Source organism: Rutidosis leptorrhynchoides, chromosome 11 (assembly GCF_046630445.1).
Source record: "Rutidosis leptorrhynchoides isolate AG116_Rl617_1_P2 chromosome 11, CSIRO_AGI_Rlap_v1, whole genome shotgun sequence".
Classification (NCBI taxonomy): domain Eukaryota; kingdom Viridiplantae; phylum Streptophyta; class Magnoliopsida; order Asterales; family Asteraceae; genus Rutidosis; species Rutidosis leptorrhynchoides.
Genome location: NC_092343.1, coordinates 384,175,809 through 384,184,420, shown reverse-complemented (window position 1 = coordinate 384,184,420; position 8,612 = coordinate 384,175,809).

The following is an 8,612-nucleotide window of genomic DNA, read 5'->3' as shown; positions in this document are numbered from 1 at the left end:
TAAATGAAAAGTTATTGATTTTTCGCCAGCTTTCCAAAAATATGTATATCATATACCTTTTACCGGTAATATATGTATTTAATTCGTGATTCATTATAAGCTGTTTAATGACGAAATTTTGCATACAAGCTTGTATAAATATATATACTCGAGCACTAGACATGGATACACTATTAGTATATAAAAGATAAAATATAAATGCTTACGTATCAATATTGTGATTCAATATTTCAGAAAAGTACGTATACGTAACGGAGATGATAAACACTAGGTTTATTCATAAATATACCCCCGAACATTACCCATAATTTCCTTAGCTCTATCCCGCTTGAAAACCCATTTTGAAAGTGACACGCTCATAACTTCGTCGTAATATTTTATGTATAATACTAATACTACTAATTAAGATTAATAATAATATTAATCTTAATAATAATAATAATAATAATAATAATAATAATAATAATAATAATAATAAGATTAATAATAATAATATTAATCTTAATAATAATAATAATAATAATAATAATAATAATAATAATAATAATAATAATAATAATAATATAATTATATATATATAGAGAACGATTGAGGTTGAGAAAGAATTGCATCAGAAACAGAAACAGCTCGAGTTTAAATAGATGTGGCCAGATTTCAGACCCCATGCGATCGCATGGTTTTTGGGCATCAAGGCCATGCGATCGCATGGCCCTCTGATCCAGCTCACAAACTTTTGTTTTCTTATTTGTCGACATATTATTTAAATATATATAAATATATATATATAATATATTTAATTTATATAATTAATTATATATTATATTAAATTCATGTGCATAGTTGACCTGTAATTTTCGTTCCGATGACTCGTACGTTGTTACTTGACTTATGTCCCGGTTTCGGTTTCTCGAACGCATTTTCGTACACTTAGAAAACTTGCATTTTACGTTTCGTGACACGTACCTTTGTCAAATATAGCCTTAAATTATTCATAAACTATATCACTTAAAGTATATCTTAATCTTTCGAGTGTTTTGGTCATTTTCTTCTATAAATCATTGTCTCGTTATTTATTAATATAATAGTATTTATCAAACGTTTCATAACCAAGTTAATATCTATTCTCAATATTTTTAAACACGTTTTAAAATATACGTCGCAAGTTATTCATACAATTAATATTCCAACTTATCATATATATTCAAATAAATATTTAAACCAATAAGTTTAATGTACGGTATCAAACAATTATTACATTGTTACGTTTTCAAGTTATAGTGTATATATATATATATATATATATATATATATATATATATATATATATATATATATATATATATGTATCTATATACATATAATTGTTCGCGAATTGTCAAGAACAACCGAAAGGTATTTGAATATATGAAAGTAGTTCAAAAGTTTTGAGATTCAGTTTTACAGACTTTGCTTATCGTGTCGAAAATGTTAATCATACAAAGATTAAGTTTAAATTTGGTTAGAAATTTCCGGGTCATCACAGTATCTACCCGTTAAAGAAATTTTGTCCCAAAATTTGAGTGAAGTTGTCATGGCTAACAATAAAAATGTTTTTATGACGAATATGAGTTGCTAAATAGAATTTTATTACCGTTGAATAATATGGATAAAACACTCCGATTACTTGAAGCGTATGAGGGAAGTTATAGTAATAAAGTGAAATAGAGAATAGAGATGCGTCTTTATCTCTTGACGTAGTAACGATTGATTTCCGGAATTTAAGGAATAAAAAGTCTTTATCATCTAAATAGGATTTGATTCTTTGGAATTTAAGGAAATTAAGATCTTCTTTAATTAAATGAGGTCACCTGCCTTGATTGCTCTGTCTGTTATTTCGCTTATAAATTAACTCCTTTCGTCTCATTATTTTCACCACTCCTACATCTTCTTCCTCATTTCATTCTTCCAAAAGATTGTGAAATGCTTCATCCAGTTCTGATTCTTGATATACTCCTAACTTTCATATATGTCATTCTTCTCTTTCATCTACCATCAGAGGAAGTTACTTTCTTCTACCATTACCTTGGGGTTATAGTGTTTTTCATTCTCCCGTGTCTTTATATTGCTATACGCATTGATATACACGGTTTGTAAATTTCGGGGTTGTTATCGGGCTTATATTCTCCTTTATATTTCGGAGCTTCATGCTTTCGTTTTCTCTTCCCGACTTTAAGTCAAGCGAATAATGGTTCAGAATTCGTAAGTATGAAATTTTGGATAAACAATACTAACGTTCTAAGAAAGAAATTGTAATGGCACGATCTTGAATTGTCAATTTACCAGAATATCTGGAAAAGACCGAATCATCAAGAAAAATATTTTCTTGATATGTTTAGAGATTAGAATGTAAGAGTCGTGTAACATGGCACATGATGAGGGTGGAATCTGTGAACCTTTTTCACGTTCCATTAGAAACTCAGCATGACTTACTGTAATATAATCACGTTGATCAAGTGTCATTATATTATACTAACTCATGCTTCAATTCCCAACACTACTTCAAAAACATCCATTTTTCGAAATTTTCAGAAATTAGAAACTAAAATAGTTTCTTTTATGATGTAACACAGATAGCGTGAAGAGATAAATGATTTCAGATAAGAATAGTTATGAAAATTTCTTCAGAAATATGGAGGATACTTATAATGGAAGATACGATGATATCTTAGAATTTCTAATATCAGAGGATGATGCGGAAAATCTGTCTGTGAAGGTTTAGAATAAGAAGTAAGATTCTTACTAATGGTTTCAGCAGACACTGAATCATTTGGATTCTTTGAAGGTAGATTTCGTCCTTGTGATTTGTCTACAGCTTCCTTCATACTTTACTCAACCCGTTTTCCAGTTTCAAACCTTCTCTTTTTCTGTGCTTTTCCAACACACTACTCTTTATCATCAAACTTTCGACTGTTAAAGTCGTTTCTAGTTTTTGCTGCTTCATCAGCATTTTTCCAAAATTCGTAGAACTAGTTTCGTAGTTTGGGGTGTTTTTCAGAAAATTCACATTCGAAGTATGTAAGTCTAGAAGATAGATGTTATATATATATATATATATATATATATATATATATATATATATATATATATATATATATATATATATATATATATATATATAACTGTTGTCGTAGAAAATGCTGCAAGATTCAAAATACTGATTGCTAATTCTCGGTAATTCGTATGACAATTCTCGTTACAAGATGCAAATGTGTAAATGATAGGGTTTCAATGAGTATTATGATTTTTCGAAAGGTCAAGGATTAATGAAGTTGTTGGTAAATTTACTGCTAATGTAGTGGAACATAAAAGGTTATCCAGTAATAAGAACGTATATGTCAAGGTTATAATAAGGCTAATCTGAAAAGTCGAAGTTGACTGGTTGAAAGTGTGGTAAAACTGGATACTTTGAAAAGAAATTGCAAGATTATTTTCGGTAATAACAATGCTAAAGGATCTTTCACCATTTTGAAGTCAAAGTATAGCTTTGAAAGATGTAGAGATCTAAGAATGATGTCACTTGTTAAATCTTGACTTGGATTCTGCTCTGTCAATATCAGAATATGTAATTGAATTTGTATGGAAACGATTGTATATCGCTGTGAGCATAGTTAATAATTTTTGAATCAAAATTGAAGAATGTACAGTGTAACATATTAATTGCGAACTTATATATTTCTCGGGTATTACCTACCTGTTAAAGATTTCACAATTAATACTTTGTACAAAAGAATTTTTATTACCGTCTTTATGAAAATATATGTATGTATATTTTCTTCAGATGTAACACATATTTAATGAGTTAATATCATATTAAGCTCATTTAATTTTCGGCTTGACTTAGAAATGATTAATCTCTAAAACATTAAAGATTACATAATCTTTGCGGAGTATTTCGCTAATGTAATCGATACTTCATTATTTATTCTTATTGATATTCCTCGGTGAAGGATGTTGGTGCTCGTGGAATTTTTGTGAACCTTACAAGACACAGACGATGTTTTCTGGAAAGTTTCGAGTATATCGAAATTGAAAATGCAAAATCATTTATGTAATTGATTAATACACTTGGTTTATTTGAAATGGAATTCATTGGGTTGAAACAGAGATTGTAGTTAACAATGGTTAAGTTGTTAAGGAAGGATGTACATCATTGCATATTAGTAATATGAACTAACCGAATAGTACCTACCAGTTAAGATTCACACGTAATAGCTTACTATGAAAAGATTTATTTTGATTTCAAAATTCATATATATTAAATATACATAAAATTTCTTCAGGGGAAGTGAGTTAATACTTCATCGGTTATTGTTGCTGGTATTTCTTGGTAACTACAGTGCGTATGACATTGATGCTAGTGAAACAGATTGTGAAGTGGAGGTTTGCGATACGGATGTTGTTGGTGGTGGTAATGGTACTGTTGGTGTTGTTGTCGGTGGTACTGTTGATGGGGGTGATGCTGCTGGTGCTTGTAACCTTTGCACCATATTCTCCAAAGCCACTACCCGAGCACGAAGCTCGTTGACTTATTCTATTACACCGGGATGATTGGAGGTTCGAACGAGCGGATGAATAAGATCCAGAATTTGAGATAGTATATTATCGTGACGAGATACTCTGGAAATGAGAGAGAAAATGGTGTCTCGAACAGGTTTGCCGGTAAGTGCTTCAGGTTCTTCGCCAAGAGGGCAATGTGGTGGATGGAAGGGATCACCTTCTTCTTGTCTCCAATGATTAAGTAGACTACGAACCCATCCCCAATTCATCCAGAATAGATGATGGCTAATTGGTTGATCCATTCCGGTTACACTGTCTTCGGAATTCAGGTGAATATCCATATCGGAATAGCTGTCGGAGTTTAAGGAATTTGAACTAGATATAGGATCCATCTTGTATAATTAGGGAGATGATTTTTGATATGAATTAGATTATTGAATTTAGTTTGGTATTCTTCAATACATAATTTACATATGTATATATAATACCAAATTCCATAAATCACGGAGAAATTTTCGGAAGATATCAGGAAAAGTTTACAGTAACAGATACGCTAAGATATGAATTTTTGTCTATACACTATTTATGCAATAAATGCAGGAAAACGGGTTTAGACTTAAGAATGATAAGCATGTAATTTCCGACAAGAAATGATAAGCAAAACTTTTAACATGCAGACACGGTCGAAGTCCAGACTTACTAATGCATCTTAACAACTATCAGTTAGACACATTCATGCAAGACCTGGTTCGCTAGGACCAACGCTCTGATACCAACTGTAATCAGTGGGGACGCATCCCACCCAGTGCCTTCCCAGCTAACCGCCTGGTGACCACTGAGCGTACCTCAGACACTGATTTTACGGCCCGCCTCTCGGCAATGTACAGCCAACCCTAATAGGGACCGCGAGGAGTAAGAGCCAATGCTTCGTCACAGGTAACACTGTGAGAACCCCCTCTACGATTAACCCACTAATAAAAGGAATTAAACCAGCTCTGATACCAACTGTGACGACCGCTCCAAATTCACATGGACGAACACGTCATTCATCGATTTCATTGCGAGGTATTTGACCTCTATATGATACGTTTTGTAAACATTGCATTCTTTTGAAAAGGCACACCATAAATGAATATTTAAATCAAAGGTTTTTGATAGCTGATGATTTCTACATATAGACAATCACCATAAATAATAGTTTACAATAGTACTTCCATTGACAATTCAGTCAAAATAAGATACATGGTGATGATTTGGTGAATGCAACGTTTCCTTGAAAAATATGCCATGTAAGGCTCCATGCACATAGCTTGTCTAACATATAAGCAAACAGCGGAAGACTTCTAGGGAACCTGAGAATAAACATGCTAACAAGTGTCAACACAAAGGTTGGTGAGTTCATAGTTTTAATGTTTTGCATAATCTGTACATAAAGATGGATCACAAGATTTCAGTTGTTTCATCCAGAAACGTTTATCAAAATATTCTACGAAATTGAGCACCCTGGTAACTAAACTTAACGTATATATAATTTATACCCTTTGTATAATCATCTTAATAATACACGCAAACCAACGTGTACGCTTCTCAAATAGCATACGTCCGTTAAAAGGCTAGTGCTCTAGCTTGGACGGGGATATCAAGCCCTATGGATCCATATACTACTACTCGCGCCCACCAGTTCTTATAACCGGCAGTTACTAGTTACCAAAGCTAAGGGATTTTCGGTTCAAACTCGGTGTAGAATTTAGTATGTACTTGTATCCATTGCGTTTAAAATAAAGTGCATGTATTCTCAGCCCAAAAATATAGATTTCAAAAGCATTTTAAAAGGGAGCAAATGAAACTCACGCATATAAATATTGTATATCGGTTAATAAAACATTTGCATGTATTCTCAGCCCAAAAAATGTAGAGAGTAAAAGGGATCTTATGAAACTCACTTTAGCAGCATATAAAGTCGTTCACCAAAATGTGACCGAAACTCGGATTACCAAATAACCGTAGATCTCAACCTAGCGAACATATGTTGGTCAATAAATGTTTATCAAGCTAGGTCAGGTCATAGTGTATCACAATCCTAATGCTCGAGATCGACATACAAAAGTTATCCAAAGTCGTTTCAAAAAGTCAATTTTGACAATAGTTCAACAAAACGAGACGTACCTTATATAAGGATTTATTTACTCGGTTGGTAATATTCAAAAATCCAATTTATCAATCTTACAAACAAGTTGTTTAAATATTAATTGCAGATTCAAAAGCAATTCCAATTAACGTCAATTATAATTCAGTTGATCATATCTTTTAATCCGTTCATCAAAACTATTCGATATCTGAATGAAAAGTTATTGATTTTTCGCCAGCTTTCCAAAAACATGTATATCATATACCTTTTATCGGTAATATATGTATTTAATTCGTGATTCATTATAAGCTGTTTAATGACGAAATTTAGCATACAAGCTTGTATAAATATATATACTCGAGCACTAGACATGGATACACTATTAGTATATAAAAGATAAAATATAAATGCTTACGTATCAATATTGTGATTCAATATTTCAGAAAAGTACGTAGACGTAACGGAGATGATAAACACTAGGTTTATTCATAAATATACCCCCGAACATTACCCATAATTTCCTTAGCTCTATCCCGCTTGAAAACCCATTTTGAAAGTGACACGCTCATAACCTCGTCGTAATATTTTATGTATAATACTAATACTACTAATTAAGATTAATAATAATATTAATCTTAATAATAATAATAATAATAATAATAATAATAATAATAATAATAATAATAATAATAATATCAATAATAATAATAATAATAATAATAATATATATAGAGAGAACGATTGAGGTTGAGAAAGAATTGCATCAGAAACAGAAACAGCTCGAGTTTAAATAGATGTGGCCAGATTTCAGACCCCATGCGATCGCATGGTTTTTGGGCATCAAGGCCATGCGATCGCATGGCCCTCTAATCCAGCTCACAAACTTTTGTTTTCTTGTTTGTCGACATATTATTTAAATATATATATAATATATTTAATTTATATAATTAATTATATATTATATTAAATTCATGTGCATAGTTGACCTGTAATTTTCGTTCTGATGACTCGTACGTTGTTACTTGACTTATGTCCCGGTTCCGGTTTCTCGAACGCATTTTCGTACACTTAGAAAACTTGCATTTTACGTTTCGTGACACGTACCTTTGTCAAAATATAGCCTTAAATTATCCATAAACTATATCACTCAAAGTATATCTTAATCTTTCGAGTGTTTTGGTCATTTTCTTCTATAAATCATTGTCTCGTTATTTATTAATATAATAGTATTTATCAAACGTTTCATAACCAAGTTAATATCTATTCTCAATATTTTTAAACACGTTTTAAAATATACGTCGCAAGTTATTCATACAATTAATATTCCAACTTATCATATATATTCAAATAAATATTTAAACCAATAAGTTTAATGTACGGTATCAAACAATTAATACATTGTTACGTTTTCAAGTTATAGTATATATATATATATATATATATATATATATATATATATATATATACATATAATTGTTCGCGAATTGTCAAGAACAACCGAAAGGTATTTGAATATATGAAAGTAGTTCAAAAGTTTTGAGATTCAGTTTTACAGACTTTGCTTATCGTGTCGAAAATGTTAATCATACAAAGATTAAGTTTAAATTTGGTCAGAAATTTTCGGGTCATCACATTATTTATCTGATCCACATAAAGCTAAATCTCAAACTAGATATTCCTAAATGGAGACACCGCAATATCATGGCGTTCTAAAAAACAAACACTTGTTGCAACATCATCAAATTATGCCGAAGTGATTGCATTACATGAAGCCACTCGGGAATGTTTTTGGTTAAGATCAATGACACAACTCATTATTGATTCTTGTGGACTAGAACGCAATAAAAGTTCAACAACTATCTATGAAGATAATGCAGCTTGCATAGCACAGATGAAAGAAGGGTATATCAAAAGTGACCGAACAAAACACATACCTCCTAGATTCTTC